Source organism: Protopterus annectens, chromosome 16.part0 (assembly GCF_019279795.1).
Source record: "Protopterus annectens isolate FY-2018-M chromosome 16.part0, PAN1.0, whole genome shotgun sequence".
NCBI lineage: Eukaryota > Metazoa > Chordata > Ceratodontiformes > Protopteridae > Protopterus > Protopterus annectens.
In genome coordinates, this window is record NC_056750.1 from 49,761,086 (window position 1) to 49,781,874 (window position 20,789).

Here is a 20,789-nt window from a genome sequence, read left to right on the forward strand (position 1 = left end):
GAAACTGAGAACCATGTTAGCTCTTTTTCTCTTTCCTTGTGGAAAATGATTCAAGAAGTTCTGTATTCCTATGCTAAGTCATCTTTGAAATAATTCAAATTGTATTCCATCATGCTTCCTTATAACTGCCCATAGATTGCTAAAAAATACTCATTCAGTCACAAACACACACACACAAGTACTAATACACAAACACACTTACTAACTTGAGTGCAGCATTCACTTTTGACCAAAGAGATTTTATGGAATGTAACAGCCACACAAATGAGACTCTCTTTTAATATAACATTTACTCAGATAACATTCTCATTTAACGCGTAACAGTCCCACAAATCAGATCTGACAAAATAAATTCATCCAAACTGGGTGTGACCAAGCCATCCATGAAAAACATATTCCTATTAACCAGATTCGTGAATAGATTCTAGTGTCTTAATTTTCCCAGCCTTTTACATATTTTACTTTTATATAAAATATGACAGACAACAGCAAATACAGCAGTTAACATTAAACAGGGATGGCATGCACAATTATCTAACTACTATGAAGTTCATGGATACCTTATGAAAATGATTCCAGAGTGACACTAACAGCTCCTTAGAGGGATAAGAAAAAACAAATAAGCAAACTTAAATACAAACTGGCATATTGTGGATGGTGCAGTCATTAGCATAACATTTCCCCATTTCTGAAGAAAGATTATCAGCCACAAAATTCACTACATGAACTTAAAACAGTAACAATAATAATAATAATAATAATAATAATAATAATAATAATAATAATAATAATAATAATAATATCTTCAGACATGGCACAGCCCCATTCCCCAAAATTCCTCATGTGGCATGGTGGCCTAAAATGTGCAATAGCAGGAGAATATAGCAAGTCATTAAACCTGGTCTGGAGATGAACCACACATTAGAAAGCTTCTGCAACTAATTATGTCATTATATAGACACCAGTCTTTTGTTTAATTTCTAAAAATAGTTTAACAAAAAGCCATTCTAGATAAGAACATTACAGGATTTATCCATGGCTGGTATAGTTCGTCATAAATGAGAACCTTGAATGAATAAAGTCAGTTTTTTGCATTACCCAAAACCTAAACATCATCTACTGCTTTTACATGTTTTTGTTGAATTAGTGTTTTTTAAGTATATATTTTTGTTCTTTTTTTTTTTTTCATATGTTCTTCCATTAATCAAAAATAGTCCACACATTTCTGAGCTATGTAAACTTTGTTGTTGCATACCAATGGAATTTTGGCATGCAATTCTTTTAGTTTTAAGTTTGATACCTAAAGTTTCTGTATGAGCTTTGATGACTTATTACCTTAGTGTGATCTTTTTAATATCTAATTTTGCATAACTGTCTGTCCTTAAAATAATCATCTCTGGTTATTTATTATTTGCGATGTAATGTAGGCTGTTGAGTCATTTGTGGGACTTCAGTGACTCAGGCTTCTAAAACGACTTTACTCCCATTCACATCAGTTACTGAATTGACATATTCATTACCCAGTACCTGTTTCTTTGGTCCTAAACCTGTCTGGGTGAGGAATGCTGCATTTATCATAGACATGCCAAATGGTTTTGTACAACTGGCTAACACATTTTCAATATTAAGTAAGTTTCATCATATAACAGTCTTGAATTCTGTTTACCTTTACTGACCTTGAATACTTGTGTTTTCTTATTCTTCTCTGCATTCATCTTTTCACTACCTCTGCAAGACCATTGTTTAGAAATGACCACCAACACATTTTTGTGTAAGATGCTATAAACACTAGCACCTTAAAAATGAACAGGGAACAATGTGTCAGTGTTAAGTGTCTGAAGAGCTAAGCAGTGTAAACCTGCAGTGTCATTTGTACTGAAATGACTAAAATAAATTGTATAACTCCAGACAATGTGTAATAATGATTACGTCAAAATGCTTTCTTTTCTACTGGCTATTTTAAACCTTGTTCTGTTGACCTCTGTTTAAAAATTCTCTTTAATTTTGTTTTTAGCACGGTCAAGAAGGAGAAGAAGGCGGACCTCCAGGAAACCATCAGGTATTAGTTATAATTATATCATCATGTGATTTGATTAAAGAGTTGACAAACAGAAGTATGGTATTTGTGGAATAAATATACACTGAATATACACAGAATATACACAGTTAGGCCAGGTGCTCTTTCTGTAGTTTTATTCCATTTTAGGTGATTTTGTTTCCCCTATTTCTTTTGCTTGAAATACAATGTATCAATGTATTTGCCTAGTCTGAGTGCCACAAAATACTGATGCAGCCATTTCTCTGTCTGGGATTACTGTTACACGGGGAAAGAAAAGAATGTAAAAGCACAGTTTAAAGTATGTGCCATAACTTTTTAAGTGTTCTGTTTTTGTTTTGTATTGGTTGCAATAGCAGCAGTATCATTTACTGCAATTGCAACTGTTACATGTGTTTTTTGGTGAAATTTATTTCCTAGCTGAAACTTTCAAGACAAACCTTCTGTTGGCATTCTCAAACATGTTTCTCTGAAACTCTTCCCCCAGCATGATGTCATGTTAGGTAAACGGTGCTGTAGTAGAGCTGGAAATACTGATGCACAACAGGCTTTTTTTACAGACTTGTTCTTATTTTTACTGGGCTTCAACTGTTACAGGAGAAAAACATTCCAAATGCATTAACATTCAGTTTTGTAATCTAATCAATATTGCACTAGGTGAGTTATTATTTTTCACAGCACTACTTTTCAAGGAGTTCCTGTTAAGTTTGTGTAATGATGAAACAGGTTGTAGCCATGTATTGTACTGTTGACAGCCTCATGATTGCTGCAGTTTGTTTTTAAAAATGGCAAGATTGGTATGTTTAGTTCTTATGGAAATAGTTGCCTATTTATGTATTGTTTTTAAGTCTTCAAGCCAAGATATGATGTTAGTCGTGGTGTGCATACTTCTCAACTGTCCAGAATGTTGTAGAATGTCCATGACTGGGTTTCACACGCACACACATACACACACACACACACACACACACACACACACACACACACACACACACACACACACACACACACACACACACACACACACACACACACACACACACACACACACCTTTAACACAACAGCACTGGATACTTCATACATGATTCACATGTGCACATCACAGTATCTCTCTGTTATTTATTCCCAGCACTATCATTATTTTATTCTCTATCGCCCTCTTAAATAGTTTCAGGAAAATGCCTTTGTTCCCTCATAAACTGCACTACATACCTGTTCTACAGTTTCATTCTACATTTTCTTCAGAAATAAAAAAAAAAACACTTCACAGTACATACAGAAGAACTGAAACAATGCACCAAATTTTACTGTTTTTGCCTAAGAGTAACTATGTACAAAAGGTACCTCTTTCTTCCCCATCACAGCTCCAAGATTTGCCAACTACTTGAGGAAAAATATTTGGAGTCTGCTTGGGATATAAATGTGCCTATTCAGACACTTCCAAGCACAAAGTCTAAATCTTCTAGACTTTGCTGCATATTTGGAAGCCATACATCTTCCCATTGTTTCTCTGTGAGTTGCTTATCTAATTTCTCTTCCCAACCTTTTCTGGCCTCCACTGATTGATTCCTATAGTTATCATGCAATATGTCACATGCCTTAATAATTATCCCTTTTGAAAACAGCTTCTGTTCTAGATTCAACTAAAAATTCAGCTAGTGTAGGTCTTTCACATAGGATTACCCTTCCTCTTTCTCTTTATTTATACTCTGATTTCAACCTGTGACAGGGAAGGTAGTCTCTATCCTGCAGTGCAAATGTCTTCTTGGCCTATTCCAATTCTATTACTTTTTCCTCTCTAATTATTTGTTCCTAATACCTTAGATCCTTTGCCATCTTCCTCCAGTAAATTCCAGTGCCCTCTTGCCAGTTCTCTGTAGCCCTAATTGCAGACATACCTATTGTTAGAATCTCATTTCTCCATTCCTGTGTTGGCTTAGTTCTTAGTATACTTTCTGTCACTTTGTGAATATAATATTCAGAATGAGTGTTGTTTTTTCCTTGAGGATCTGCATCCAAAATCCTACTCTCTCCCTAGTTATTGAATTTTTATCTTAATTATTATTGGTGCAGGATCTGAAGTAGTTATTGGATGTGCATCAAAAGTCTCAATTAAATGTACATGTTCCTGTGAAATATAATTTTTATCTAGTCATTTTACCTTAGGAAAGGATTCTCTCCAAATTCCTACTACTGAATTCACGTCTTCCATACCAAATATTTTAATACAGTTCTTCAGAAATCTACCCTCTTTTGTTATATTTTCCGTTATAGCCCCTTCTGAATACATCCTCATTGCTACAAATCAAATTCCTGTCCCCACCTATAAGTAATATTCCCTGCTTAAAGCTGATTATTTCTCCCAAAACTTTCTTAAATTCAGTAATAGCAGTTTTAAATGTAATGTAAGCACACACAAGTGTAATCCTTATCTCTTCCCAGTTACCCCTTAGTATCACAAATCTACCATTATTATCTGTTTTTCCTCTTCTATCACTATTGCAGCACCTTCATGAAATTAATGTAAGTACTCATCTTTTCCTTTGTCCCTGACATTCTGCTGAATATCCATCCTGAGATCCTTTCTTTTCAAATATACATGCTTACTTATTTCCAAATGTGTCTTCTATGTCATTGCTATTTGTACTCTGCATTTCTTAATATAATTCAATATTCTTTCTTTCTGTCTATACCGGTGACACCATTCTCATTCCAAGGTAATACTGAAAATGTTGCCATTATGATAGGAAGAGATTATTCCCATCTGTTATGTTTGACAGCTTTTTTAAATGCCAATTTCCAGCTTTTGTGATACATGCACCCACTAGTGTTTTGCAGCTTCAACTTTTATATATTTTTCTTAACATCTCTGTTTTAACGTATGTCACATTTTATAAGACATTTTGCTTTAATGAAAACCCTCAACAAAAGTATAAAACAAAACACCACCCAGAACACCCTGGTTAACCTATTAACTCAATACAAAAACATACACGTGTACCTTTTCAAATAATAAAGTTTAACCATCCTAATAGTAATAACTGACCAAAATAGACAGCTGTAAACACATATGTTACTTAACCTAACGTTGAGTTTATCCATGCTCCCACTTATACTAATTTATGGCTGTCTTTTTTTTAGTTTTTATTCCACTCATTGATGTGAAAAACAACTTACATGCTTTCAGAAAACATCAACTTTTAGCCTTGAAGAAACCAGTGCTTTGGCTTTTTTATTGCTTTATAATCAGCTTGTCTCCATGGAAACATAAGAAAAAAGAAGCTGCAGGCTACTAAACACAAGCTGAAACATTTATTGCCAAGGGTCTTAATCCAGACATTCACCTTTGCAAAAGTAAGAGAAAACATATCAGTTCTACGTATATTATGATCGGTGCACTTTTATACCCCATCCCCCACCGCAGCAACTCAAGATAACAGCCTATTAACTTATTGTCCAACCTTCTTTCACTTTTTTGCATTGTAATGTCTACATTTCTTAATACTAACAAATAAGAAAGAATAAAATACAGAAAAAGGCATCTGTTTACATTAGTGCCGTTATCACATACAATAACTAAAATGCTTTACTACAAAACATATAATTTGTATTATGAAAAGTTTTATAGAAATATAGTTAAGAACAGAAATTGCTTTAATTACTGTTATCTTGTTCCTTCCTCTTCCCATCCCTCAGTGTCCTTCCAAATGGCAAATGCCTTTTAGTTCCCCACACATTTAACAAAGTCAACAAAGCTCCATTCTTCCCATTCAATTCCAAGGTACTCCCTATTCTTCTAGCCAGCTCCTGTGCTTTTCTCTGTCTCTCTCAAGCATTTTCCTTTGGAACAATGGAAAAGGATTCCCTGGCAAAGTCTCTCCATGTGCTTTATTATGGAAAGAATGTGCAGAGTCCCCTTCTGCTCTATGGGTCTTTTTTTTTTTTTTTACAAACTTCTGTATTGCCTCCTTAGCCTGTTCTGCTTCAAAACATGACTTTGATCTTCCAAGAAAAAATATTCTGAAGATAGCTGGCTACAGCAGCTTAAATCTCACACCTGCCTCTTACAGGTTCATAAGCAGGTACTAGGCTATTGGCCCTAGGGTCTATGTAAGCCTAGCCAAAAGGTACCCTGGATTTTGCCTCCCAAGATAATTATTTTCCTGTGCCCCTGTCGAGCATAGCCACAGAGGTGATCCCCGGGGTGAATTTCCCATTTCCCATCCAATCATCAAGATTTTTCTTGAAGAATGCTAATGAGGAGCTTTGTTTGATATGGATAGGTAGTTTGTTCCACAGTATGGGAAGTCTCTGGTACAGTAATCTATCCCTCCAGCATGGTCTGTTTATTGTAGTGACAAGGTTTAGGTCCCTAGAGTGTGTAGCTCAGAGGGATTGGGATTTCTTTAAGTGGAGCATGTCCAACAGCTCTGGGTTTGATATAGCTTTGTATGTTAGGCAGAAATCGCCTCTGAGTAGGCGATATGTGACGGAGTAAAGCTGGAGTTTTTTTAGATGGTCTGCGTAGGGCACCTGTTTGAGGCTAGTAATCCTCTTTGTGAGGTATTTCTGCAGCCTTTCCAGTTGTCGTAGATGTCCTATGAGGTACATACCAAAAGGGGCATTGTACTCTATAATGGGTCTAATGAGTGACAAGTAGAGGGGAACAATGACCTCTTTTTTCCTGGATGAGAAAACTTTTTTGATGAGCTGTGCCACGTAGAAGGATTTCCTGATGTGATTAGGAGAGACTACTGTCCACCTGTGTCCCAAGGTTTCTTATCACACTTTCAGTGTTAAGTAGACTACCACCTATGTGGTAGCGCATGGGTACAGAGTTTTTACCAAAGGGGATGACAATGCACTTTTTAGCATTGAGCTTGAGGCCATGGCTTTGACACCAGGTATCTGTCTCAGTGAGGCCCTTTTTGTAGGATGTCCACATCGTTAGGAGTTTCAATTACAGCTCATAGTTTGCAGTAATCTGAGAACTTCGTTAGCCAAAGACCTTCTGTGTTAGCCTGTACTTCAGAAAAGTAGATACCAAACAGGAGAGGACCCAGGACTGAACTCTGTGGTATTCCACTTCTCACTGGTCTGAAGTCGGATTTGGAGTCTGCTACTTTCACAATGTGGGTTCTGTCAGTGAGCCAGTTGGCAGCCCATCTTGTGACATAGGGATTTAAACCTAGTTTAGTGAGTTTATCTATAATTCCAGAATGGGGGATGGTGCCAAAAGCCTTGGTGAGCTCTAGATAGGCTGTATGAACCACCTCACCCTCATCTACGGCTTTGGTGACTGCTTCAAAGAAGTCTATCAGGTTTACGAGACATGATCTGCCTTTTACATACCCAAAGTGGGTGGGCTCCAGTGTTTGGAGATTACCAATATCTTTGTGTATAAGATCCATGATAATACGTTCCATGGCCTTGCAAACCAGGCTCGTTAGGCTAATTGGACGGTAGTTCCCGGGGTCCGTGGTGGCTCCCCCTTTGTGGAGTGGGATAACCATTGCTGTGTGCCATTCAGTGTGCACAAAGCCTGAGATGAGGCTATGATTGAACATGATGCTTAGGTGGGGTGTCAGCTCATTCTGCAGTTCATGTAGAACACAGCCTGGGATGTTGTCAGGTCCCATGGATGCTGTGTTCTTGGCTTTGGAGAGTGTGGTTTTTACCTGTGCAGCCGTGACTACAGGAACTTTGCATTCTTCCGGTACAGAGATGGGCCATTTAGAGGGTGAGAAAGGGGTAAAGTTAGTGCTGAACCTATCTGCCAAGATTTTGGCAATATCAGTTGGTTCTGTATATTTATTGCCATTGTGCTGTAACTCAGAGCAGATCTGAGTTTTACCAGATTCTTGACATAGCTATAGAATGGTTTGTGGTTGTCTTTAGAATCAGTGGCGATTTTGTTTTCGTAACTAGCTTTGGAGGATTTTATGAGGGATCTCAGCTTCTTACTGAGGCTGATCAGGGAGGTCCTCCAATCATGGGATTTTACTCTTTTTTGCAACAGTTTCTTTCTTCTATTGTAGAATTTACAGATTGGCTTCCTTTTTTTGGAGGATAGCATCTTGGTTCTGTTAGGGATAACACGATCCATGCACTTGTGTAAGTGCTTATAAAGTGCATTTGTGTAGGATTTAGCAGTCGTACCTCTACTGTCCGTCTGCATGGGTGTCGTGAAGTTTGCCACTTCTGTCTTAAGAAGCGTGAAGTTGGCTTTGGAGAAATTTTTTATGGTGGTTTCCCTAATGGGGGCGGGATGTGGATGTCTAGGGTGATTAGCTTATGGTCGGATCTGACCAATGAGGAATTGACCTCTGGTGTGGAACACCGGTCGCCCATGTTTTTAATGACCAGGTCTAGGATACTGCTGCCCCTGGTGGGGGTGTGAATAAGTTGATCTAAGGCATTGGAATTTATGAATTCCTGAAAACATTGAGCAAAAGAGATGGTACATGAGTAGTTTTCCCAGTTAATTGTGGGGTAGTTGAAATGGCCCATTATTAGGGTGTTGGGTTGTACTCTAATATTTTCCAGTATATCAAGAAATGGAGAGTGGGAATCCTGGGGCATGGTGGGGGATCTGTAGCAAGTTACAATTTGGATTGTGGTCTTGCCCAGAGTTAGTTGCACTTGGATAATCTTGGATGCATTATGCTGAGCAACTAGCCTAAAGGGGTGGATATCCTTAATGAATATGGACACGTTTCCACCTTTAGTGTTTCAGTCCAGGTTAGGTGGCCGAAAGGTGTGGTATGAATTATAGCCTGGTAATGCAGGGGTGCTCTCTGGAGCCTTGAACCAGGTCTCTGTCACTGCACAAATGTCGATGTTCTCCATTTTAAGGAGTCCCTCGAGTGAATGCATTTTGAGGTTTAGACTTCTAGCACTGAGTAGCATTACCCTCAGATTTTGCCTGCTTGTACCTGTTAAGGTGGTGAAGTTGTCATTTGAACCTTGCCTAAAAAAGGCACTATAGGGGTGGCAAGAGCCTTCGCCAGTATCTGGAATCCCAAGGGTGACAGGTGCAGGTCATCTCTGGCAAAGCATCATGGTCTGTCGATCATGTCATTCAGGCAGACAGATACTGGATCCCCTTAGAATGACACCAGAAGCTTAGCTAATTGTTGAATTCAATCATTTTGTCCATGTACTGTGGTATCATTCTGGGTGATGGCAGGATGCTATTCAGGGCTAGGGTCATACCTGCCTGGGCTACAAGATTGGAGAGCTCCTCCATGTCTCTTTTCATGTAGTCCAGGGAGGTACGTCTCAGATCATTCACACCAACATGGACAATGACAGAGTCATATTTGTACTTGTTGTGGAGTGACCTCAGTGCGTGCATTATGTGGCAGATCCTGGCACCCGACAGGCAGATGACAGTAATTTTCATGTTGTTTAGCCTGGTGAGTGGAACATCAGTGTGCCTGACTATAGAGTCACCTTTGACTAGAGTGTTTGGTACGTTGTTATGCCTTATGGACCTGTGGTTGAGTGGCACAGTGAGTTTGTGTGCTATGTGTCATTTAGGTTGTGTTGGGGGTGGAGGTTGCTTGCGTTTCTACTTTGGAGGTCTCTGTTGCTTGAGCAGATTTTTATTGAGAGCCTCCGAGAATGTAGGTGTGTGTTTCGTGTTTCTATATGTGTGTTTTGGTGGTGTAGGTTTTTGAGGGACTATGTGATGAGTGTGGTGTGGTGCAAGTGTTTACCTTCTCCTCTTGACTGTCTAGTCCAGTCTTGGGTGAAGAGAGCTTTGCTTCCAGTTTTCCTATATAAGTGCATCTCTCACAGGTTGTAGTGTTGGGTGGTAGGAGGAGTGGGTTGTCTGTGTACATGAAGCAATTGCTGCATTGCCCCAAGGTGCCCAGATTCATCAGGCAGACAGGAGAAAACACCAGGAGCTGACCCTTAGACATGCCTGGATATGTGCTTATTTATTAAGTACTAAAAACTGTTTTCCTCTAGACAAGTGAGGAAAGTTGAGTGCTGCAGTAATTTGTAGCTTATTTAGTGCTTACAATGAGTTCTGAACAACTGCTGAGCTCAAAGAAACAGATTTTAGTGCTAAAACTAAAAAAAAACTGCCTAGTTCTAAGGGAAAATTTGAAGAACAGACTTTATGGCACCAGGAATAGTTTAACCCTAGCTAAGCAGCGATGCATAAATTGTATATTTATATATATATATATATATATATATATATATATATATATATATATATTTAATATAACAGTAGCAAATGAGAAAACTGATTTAAACAACTTAACCAATTAACACATAAAAAGCTAAAAACGGAGCCCTGTTCCAGCGTTCTTTGATCAAACATGTTCTAACTGCACACTCCTGCCACTAGGGTGCAGGGGAACCTTCTCCAAAAAAGATGGTCTGGATTAGTGCTCAAGTTATACAAACAAAGCAAGATTCAGCAGCTCAGAATTTAGTCTGTGTTACAGCAAACAAGGCGTACCAATTCCAGAAAGAAACAGTTCAAATAAGCAGGCACAGTAAGCCTTTAACCAGAAACTCCCAGCTCAGAAGGGCAGAATAGACCCTCTCCTCCCACATGAGTGCAGACCACACCTTCTTAATGTAAAATACTGGCCCACAGCCCAAGTGCTTAAACCAGAACTAATACAATTTTAGAATAACAGACACTAAGCCTCCGACCAACAAGCTACCTGTCCTGCCACAACAGTGCAGACCTCAAAACATTTTGATGTAAAACAACTGGTCTGAAGCCCAAGTGCTTCAACCAAAGGCTTAGAATAACAGTTACAATTTATTCAGGCTACTAACAAGCAGTAATAAATGCAGCAGAATAAATGCAATTAAGTACTTTTAAGAATAAGCAGCAAAAGTAAAATAAAGTAATAAAGTAGGAAGAAACACAAATACAGTAAAAGCAGATGAACAAAGTGCAATGTTTTATATAACAATAGTAAATGAGAAAACTGATTTAAACAAATTACCCAATTAACCAGTAAAAATCTCAAAACTGAGCCCTGTTCCAGCAGTCTTCAATCAGACAAGTTCTAACTGCACACTCCTGCCACTAGAGTGCAGGGGAACCTCCTCCAAAAGATATGGCCTGGATCAGTGCTCAAGTTATACAAACAAAACTACATTTAAGATGCCTGAATCTAGTCTATGCTACAGCAACCAAGGTGAACCAATTTCAGAAAGAAACAGTTCAAATAAGCAGGCACAATACGCCTTTAACCAGAAATTCCCAGCTCAGAAGGGCAGAATTTAGCCTCTCCTCCCACAAGAGTGCAGACCACAAACCTTCTTAATGAAAAATAACCAGCCTGAAGCCCAAGTGCTTTAACCAGAACTAATACACTTTTAGAATAACAGACTCTGAGCCTTCAATCAGCAATTCCCAACTTAGAAGGATGTAAGCTACCTGTCCTGCCACAATAGTGCAGACCAAAAACCTTCTTAATGTAAATCAACTGGTCTGGAGCCAAAGTGCTTAAACCAAAAGGCTTAGAGTAGCAGTTACAATTTAATCAGGCTACTACCAAGCAGTAAAAAATGGAGAAGAATAAATACAACTGAGTACTTTTAAGAAGAGGCAAAAGCAAAATAATGTGCATTTTTTAGTAAAGTGCAAGGAGACAGGAAGAAGGAGCGGAAGAAAAATTCAAGGTTAAGAACCTAAGTGGGTTGGCCTTCTCAAATGTTCTCTCTGTATTAAGCAGAGTGAACACCAGACTGGGAGGAGTGTCCCAGATCAAATTTACAGTAGGGGTGGTCAACTGCAAAGCCACCAACTATAACACCACCACAAGAATAGGGTGGGGGGGAGGGGAAAAAACAGTTTCAGGGCAGATGAGAAACAGAAAACAATGCAGTTTCAGGACAGATGAGAAACAGAAAACAATGCAGTCTCAGGACAGATGAGAAACAGAAAACAATACCAGAAAATATATAAAATAATTCAGTCAGGCAAAATTAAGACAATGCACAACTCTGAAATGTTAAAATGCCAAGAAATATACTTATCAATCAGCGATATATTTCCAGATTGTTTGAGAATCACACTGACATTCCCTAATTGCTGGAATACATGTGTTTTTCTTCTGCCTGGTGTACAGTAAATAATAATTTTCCAAAAACATTCTACTGTCTCAAACTTTAATATGTTGCTCTTTTGCCACAGTTTTGGCAGGATAAGCAATTTCTGCTGGTATGATTGCATCTTTAATAATAAAGGTATTGGCTGCTTTCTCCTGGCCTGGTATAGAGTGTGTACACAATGTGCTCTTCCATTTGTGCTTTCATAAAATTAATACAGTCTGCTCCTTCTAGTTTCCCATGCTACAGCAAAAAAATATCATATTTTCCTTACATGGCCTATCCTCTAATTCTACCATTTTTGAAATAACTTTTCTGGAGCAGTCTCATAGTCAGCCAGTCTTCTCAAAATTTCCACCTCTGATTTTTGCAATTTTACTGCATATCTGTTTAAAGCTTCTTCCATTTTTTTTCAAGCGTGTTGTTATTTGAGTTGATATACTCCTTCAGTGTTTCATTTATTTTAATCAGCTATGAGCACATTTGATTTTTTTTCCCTTGGATTACTGGATGCCATGTTTTGCACCAAAGCTCGAGTTTAAACTGCTTTTTTTGCTGAACAGCTACAGGATTCTTCCCAATCAGTGTTTTCTCTTCACCTTTTCTAGTTGATTTTTTTTTCAGGCTCTCTTACTTTCATCTTTGCGTACATCCAGGCAGAGCACATACTAGCCAGTAACTGAATTTATTAAAAGTGACAGAGTTCCAGTTCCTGGCACTTGTCTTTCTTTTTTTTTTCACACTGAGAGCTGAAGTCAAGCTGTTGATCAATGTGTAGCCATCTTGTAAAGTGACCATGGAACTATTTCTCTTAAATGTGACTTTGAAATTTGACTTGCAAGCTTAGCTGAAATAAAAGAAAAAGGTTTGGAGAAAAGTTATTTTCCCCCACTTAAAAATATCTGTGAAGACAAACTGTAAATATTGAAATGCTGAGGCATCATTGCTTCCATCTGTAATTTCATTGCTATGATTCAGTAGTGAATTTTGCTGCCCCTGATATGATTGTTGCCTGGTCTCACTTCAGATAAGCATGTGTTTATTGGGCAGTATTGCATGTTTACATTGGTTAGGCAATATTGCACATTTACATTGGTGCACTTGATTCTGAGGTTTGCACAGACCTGCTGAAAACTCTTTTGGAATCTTTGTACAATCTGTGATTGGACTAACTATGGAGACCTCATCAAAGTAGCACTGGTTATAGGACCATTCAATCTTCACATATTTTGCACATTATATATGTAAGTTTATAGCTGATGTTCCTAGTGTTTATTGTGCCATTACTGGTTTAAGCTACAAATCACCTAATGCATTTACATGTAATTCTGATTTTGCTGTTTATGCTGCTGCTTACATTTGTGTGAGTCATGCTACATAGGTAAATACCGCAAAAGCTTATGAAGCATATATACACGCACACATATGATATCAAGCACAGGAGTACAGCTAGTGCATTTGACAGTGGCAGCTTTACAAGTGGCAGGTTAGTTTGGATGTCAGCATAACTCATGGCTTGAATACTAGCCATTTAATCACATGATCTTATAAGCTTACTGTATTTTGCAAAACTGATGGTGCCTGAAAAAGTCCTGATACAGTCTTGAAATGAGATGAAAGTAAGTGCTGAAAGACTAATAAACACATACATTGCTCTCAACAGACAATGCAGCTTGTGGTTTCTGTTTTCAATGAATAGGAACATAGGAAAATGCCTAACAATACACACCTTTCAGCTGACAAACTTAAAGATTCTTGACACTTTTGTCAAGCATTTAATACTGCTTACCTCTGCTACTGAGCAGGGCCTTAGATGATAAGACTGGTGTAAATTTATGTCTACCTATCCGTCCATCAAGACTAGCTTAAAGGAAGCCAGAATAGAACTTTGCTTGGCCTGCAGTGGCAACTTGTTCCATAGGGTGGGAATATGCTCTGTTAGGAATCTCTCCCTCCAGTGAGTCTTGTTTATTTTTGTTGTAGAGTTAGGTCTCTAGTGTAGGTCTATGCAGAGGCATTAGTTTTGGGGGGAAAATAGAAGGTCAAATAGGACTGGGTCTTCCAAAGCCCAAAAAGCTAGATGCAGGTCACCTCAGAGCAGACAATAGGCTATTGAGTATAATGTGAGTCATGCTAATCTTTTTGGAGAGTTGAAACAGTTAAGATCTTTGATTTTCTTGGATCCTTTCCAGTTGAGCAATATGCTTGGATTTGTAGCTGCCAAAAAGGGGCACTGCAGTGTAGGATGACTTCTTTGGTTCTTGAGGATATTCCTTTGGTAATTCACAGTTACAGGTCAAAGGACTTCCTTACTGTGATGAAAACATAATGATCACATGAGAGACAGAAAGCGAGTTTTCCACTTACCCAGGTGTCTTATGACCCTCTCTGTATGAAGAGGAGTATCATTTCTAACATAAAAGGTTCAAGCAACTTGTTCTACCAAACATTACTACACTACACTTTTTTTTACATTTAATTTTAGACTGTTTCAGAACTCCAGGTATGTGCATATTCCATCCCTTGCTAGAGCTAAAGCTGTTTGGTATCAGTGGATGAGTACATAACATTACCCAATTAGCAGTTATCAACAAACATGTCAGCCATATTTCATTGATATTGGCTTGATTGTCTGCATATTAAATGCCAAGTAAGTGAGGGTCTAGCATGGATCTCTGTGACACCCCACTGATTACAGTTTTACATCCAGAAAGTGTTCCAACTTTAACAACCTGGCATCTGTTGGTCATCATTTTGTACTCTGGCACACAATGTAGTGATTTACATTATGTTTGCCTATCATCATCATCATCATCCTCCATTTTCCCATTCTCTATGTGGGGTCTGGGTGTCATATCAGCTGTAACCATCTCTCCCTATTCAATTCCACTCTACCACCTTCTTAGACATCCATGTGTGACTGTTGCAGGTCTTCTTACACACACTCCATCCACCTCCTTGCTGGATGCCCTTGTTTCCTCTTGCCTTCTTTCTTTCATCCCATATGTTCTTCACCACATTATCTTCTGCTTTTCTGCACATGTGCCAAACCACCATAATCTGTTCTCTTTGACCTTTTTGGAAATTGGAGATACTTTGGCATCTGCTCTTATTTCTTCATCTGTCCCAGAGTGTGCATCCTATCACCCATCTCAGACACTTCATTTCCATCACCTGTAGCTTCCTCAACTGCTCTACTTTTACTGCCCAGGTTTCTGTATTATACAGTAGTATTGGTTGCACCGCAGTTTCATAGCTCTTCCTTTTCAGCTTCTTTTGCATTATTGTGTCATACACTACCAGTAGCACTCTGTGCCAGTTGGCTGCAGCCCCTCTGAGTCTAGCTTTGACCTCCTCATTCTGGTTTCTGTTCTCCTCAACCAACCCTTCTAGATACTTGAAGCTGTTAACATGTTCCAACATTTTCCCTTCTATCTCAGTTTACATTTTCTTCTGATTTCCCCCATTTGTTACCATCACAACTGCTTAGCTGTACTCAGTTTCATCCTGTCTTCAATTTTGCATTTCATTCCCTATCCTTTGCTGACGTTCCTGTTCAGTTTCTGCCTGTAATGCCACATTGTCTGCATTCAGTAGAGTTGCTGATTTGTCCCTTCCAACCTGTTTGCTAACGTAGTCCATCACTAGTATGAACAGCAGTGTGCTCAGAGCTGAACCCTGATACACACCCACTCCTACTTGAAACCCCTCTGTGAGTCTGAACGTTGCTCATACTTGAGTTATTGGGTCCTTGTACATAGCTTGCACTAATGGTACCAGAGTTTCTTAGACTTTGAACCACAACAGAACTACCCAAATCAGCTTTCTTGAGACCTTGTCATATGCTTTCTCCAAGTCTAAGAATGCCCATTTGGAATCTTTCCTCATCTCTAGCTCCTTCTGAATTAGTCAGTTGTGCTGCATCCTGATCTGAATCCAAACTCCTCATCTCCCATCTTACTTTCTACTACTGTGTGTATTCATTTATCAATCACCATCTCCAGAACATGCATGCAGTTTGATAAAAGTTTGATACCTCTGTACTGCCCACAGTTGTGAATGTCCTCTTTGTTCTTGACACTGTTACTAGTCTGCTTATTCTCCATTCATCTGGAAGATGCCTTTCTAGTTATACTGCTGTGAGTAACCACAGGAGCCATGTCTTTGCTGTATCACCCAATATCTTGATCATATCAGCTGTGAACTCATTTGAGCCTGCTGCTTTAACTGACTTCATTTTCCCCAGCGATGTTCTTATTACTTCTATGGTGGACTTCACATCTTCATTCATCGTAGCTGTCTTGAGCAGTACAGCTTCTGTCAGGTTTTCTTCATTCAGAAGCCACTGGAAGCAATCCTTCCATCTGCCTTTGACTTCCTGTAGACTAGTGAGTAGGTTGTTGCTGGCATCTCTTATGAAGGGTGTCTGTCTTTTTTATCTTTCTGTCTTTGCCTTGCAACCTGATAGAGTTTCTTTGTGCCATCGAGTCACTTTCCAAAAGCTGGTAGAATACCACTGATGCTTTGTTCTCTTCTATGTCAACTTCACTCTTAGCTTCTTTGTTAGCCAGCCAGTATTCCTTCCTAGCCTGGTCCATCTTTTCCATCTCCCAGTTTTTCCTGCACTACTTCTTTTTTTTTTTTTTTTGATAACTTCCTGGATTTCTGCATTCCACCACCAGCTTTCCGTATGTACCTTATTTCTATTACTGGCATATTACTTCTGTAAGTTCTCATACAGACTGTTTTGAGGCTGTGCCATTCTTCTTCAATTCCACCTATTTCCTCTTCTTCCTGAGGTGTTAGAGCCCTGAGCAATCCCTTAAATTATTCTGTTTTCTCTCCAATCAACTTCTAAGTCTTCAGCCTAGTCTCTACAGGTCTTACAACCCTTTCTGACTGACACTTGCATCTCCTTGTGGCAACCAGTGTTTTAGGCTGTGTATCAGTTGTTTCATGAGGGGATGACTTTTCAATCACTGAGTCTACCCCAGTGCCCTTTCCTTACTAGGAGGAAGTCTACCTGAGTTGCATGTTGGCTACTCTTGTATGTGATCTTGTGGCTGTCTCACTCTCAGAACCTTGTCTTGGCTACTATCAAGCCATTTTCCAGACAGAAGACTAGAATGGCCTCTCCTACATTATTACTGTTGCCCCACCCCTTTGGACCCAGGCAGTCCTTATATCCTATTCTGTCTGTCCCGATATGTACATTCAGGTCACCCATTATCAACACGAGTTCATTCTGTCCTGCTTTACTTAGTAGGACCCGCAATTGCTATATTAATGCACACTTTTCCTCATCACAATCCTGCTATGGGGCATAGGCTGAAATTATGAACACTGCTCTATCATTAGGCTGAAGTCTGATTGCCATGTGTCCATCACATATTCTGATGACATCCCTCACTGTCTTCTGAAGCCTCTCTCTCATGCCAATTCCCACACAGTTTTTGTCCTGTTCTTTTCCTCCTGAGATGCAGACTCTGGATCCCAAGCCACTGCCATGCTATCTTGGATCCTGGATACATAAGATACCCAACCTCCTCCTTACCATCATGTCATCCACTTTCAAGTGCTCTCCTGTCAGTGAACCTACATTGAGGGTAGCGATACTTAGTTCATGTTTGACAAGCTGATTTCCTTTACATCCAGCTTTTACTCGACAGAGCTATCCCAGGTAATCCAAGCAACTGGACACTGGTCAAACAGTAGATTACTGTCTCAGGTTAAGGGGATTTATGGTGGCACACATTGGCCAGTAAGGCCACATACACTTCTCCCACTGTCTTCCTAACTTAAATAAAACTGACAAATTAAAACTTGAAACATGCTACAATAAAATATCTTAATTTGCTACAAACATCCCACAGAGATCCCACCACTGCATTGTGGTAGGAAAATTGGACTGGCTATAATTACCCCATTATTTAACATTTTGTCAATTAGTTAATGCTCAGAAACTTCTTTACCTGCCAGAAAAATGCCCCACACTGCAAAATACACCCAAATTCTACTCTAGTAGGAGAGACTTTTGATCTTCTAACAAATTCATCTTGTTTGTAGCCAAATCATACAATAATGTTGGGGATCTCTCTACACCACTTGCATCTCCAAATTATGGAATTGTATCTCCCACACAATCAAATTAATAGAAAAACTACCAATTTTCAAAACTCAGCTTAAACAGCATCTAAAGTATAACTGGATGTGTTCTTGCTACACACCTGGCTAAACCCCATCTGTAATCACTTCACTGCAATACAAGGCACACAAAAATGCTGTATATCTATATTTCTCCCCCACATCTCCACCTCCCCTTATTTATGTTGCTCCCCAACACACCTCTTACCTTATCTATGTTACCTCCCCACATTACCCCTTCCTCTATGTTACTCCCCAAAATCTCCTCTTCCCTAATCTAAGTTACTCCCTACAAACCCCTTCCCTTATCTCTTTTACTAACTCATACCCCCTTCAATTATTTATGTTTCTCACCAAAATTTCTCCTTTCCTTATCTTTCTCACTCCCCACATCTCCCCTTGCCTTATCTATGTTATCAGCCACATCTCTCCCTTCCCTGATCTTTGTTAATCCTCTACATGTCCCCTTCCATTACTTATGTTTCTCCCCATCTCCTACTTCCTTTATCCATGTTACTCCCCACATCTCCCCCTTCCCTTATCTATGTTACTCCCCACATCTTCCCTTCCCTTATCTTTGCTTCTCCCCATATCTTCCCTTTCTCTTATCTGTGTTACTCCACCACATCTTTCCCTTCCATTATCTATGTTACTCCACACATCTATCTGTTCCCTTACCTATCTTACTCCTCCAAATCTACCCCTTCCATTATCTCAGTTGCTCCCCACATCTCTGCATTTCCTTATCTATGTTACTCGCCCACGTCTTCCCCTTCTCTTATCCATGTTAATCCCCCACATCTCCCCATTCCCTTATCTATGTTATTCCCCACATCTCCCCCTTCCCTCATCTATGTTCCTCCCCACATTTCCCCTTCTATTATCAGTATTACTTCCCCATATCTCCCCTTCCCTTAGCTATGTTATGCCCCACATCTACCCCTTCTTTTCTATATTACTCCCCCATATCATCCCCTTCTCTTATCTATGTTACTCCTCCATATCTCCCCATTCTCTTATCTATGCTACTCCCCATACCCCCCTTACCTTACCTATGTTACTCCCCCACATCTCCCCCTTCCCTTATCGATGTTACTCCCTATACCACTTTCCTTACCTATGTTACTCCTCCACATCTGCCCCATACCTTATCTCTGTTACTCCCTACATCATCATATTCCCTTATCAATGGTATTCACCACATCTTCCCCTTCTCTTATCCATGTTAACCCTCACATCTTCCCATTCCCTTATCTGTGCTATTCCCCATATCTCCCCCTTCCCTTATCTATGTAACTCCCCACATCTCCAATTCCATTATCAATAGTACTCTCCCATATCTGGCCTTTCCCTTATCTCTCTTACTCCCCTCATCCCCCTTCCCATATATATGTTACTTCCCACATCTCCCCGTCAATTATCTATTTTACTCCACAGATCTCCTCTTCCCTTATATATGTTACTCCCTACATCTCCTCATCCTTTTTCTATGTTTCCTTTATCCATGTTACTCCACACATGTACCTCTTCCTTGTCTAGGTTACTCCTCCACATCTCCCCTTTCTTGTCTATCTTAATCCACACATATCCCCCTTCCCTCATCTATGCTATTCCCCCACATCTCCCCTTTTCTTATCTGAGTTACTCACCACATCTCCGCCTTCCCTTATCTATGTTACTCCCCACATCTCCGCCTTCCATCACCTATGTTACTCCTCCACATCTCCCTCATCTCTTATCTATGTTACTCCCTGGATGTCCCATTCCTTATCTATGTTACTCCCCACATCTCCACCTTCCATCACCTATGCTACTCCTCCACATCTCCCTCATCTCTTATCTATGTTACTCCCTGCATCTCCCATTCCTTATCTATGTTACTCCCTGGATGTCCCATTCCTTATCTATGTTACTCCCTGCATCTCCCATTCCTTATCTATGTTACTCTCTGGATGTCCCATTCCATATCCATGTTACTCTCCACATCTCCCCTTTCCTTTATCTATGATACTCCCCACATCTCCCTTCCCTTATTTATGTTACCCCCACATCTCCCCGTCACTTATGTATTCTACTCTCCATACCTCCTCTTCTCTTATATATGCTACTTCCTACATCCCCCTTAATCCTATCTACATTACTACCCAAATCTACACCTTCCTTATCTATGCTATGGTCAACATTCCCCTTCCCTTATCTGTGTTAGTCCCCATAGCTCCCCTTCCTTACCTATGTTACTATTCATATCCCCCCATTCCATTATCTATATTACTCCCCTACATCCCCCTTCCATTATCTATGTTACTTCCCACATTTCCCAATCACTTATCTATTTCACTCCCCACATCACCTCTTCCCTTATGTATGTTACTCCTTACATACCCCCTTCCCTTGTCTATGGTATTACTGAAATCTACCCCTTCCTTATCAATGTTATGCCTCACATCTCCCTCTTCCCTTATCTATGTCACTCCCCACATCTCCGCCTTCCCTTGC

The 20,789-nt window shown here is 39.5% G+C and overlaps 1 long non-coding RNA gene across 1 annotated transcript in view; it reads left to right on the plus strand.

Annotated features, from left to right (window-relative positions):
• The window catches only part of LOC122790407, a 164,880-nt gene that overhangs the window by 121,206 nt on the left and 22,885 nt on the right, over nt 1–20,789 (plus strand). Inside the window, exon 3 of the long non-coding RNA XR_006363013.1 lies at nt 2,015–2,059. This is a non-coding gene — a long non-coding RNA (uncharacterized LOC122790407). The remainder of the gene's footprint in view (nt 1–2,014; nt 2,060–20,789) is intronic.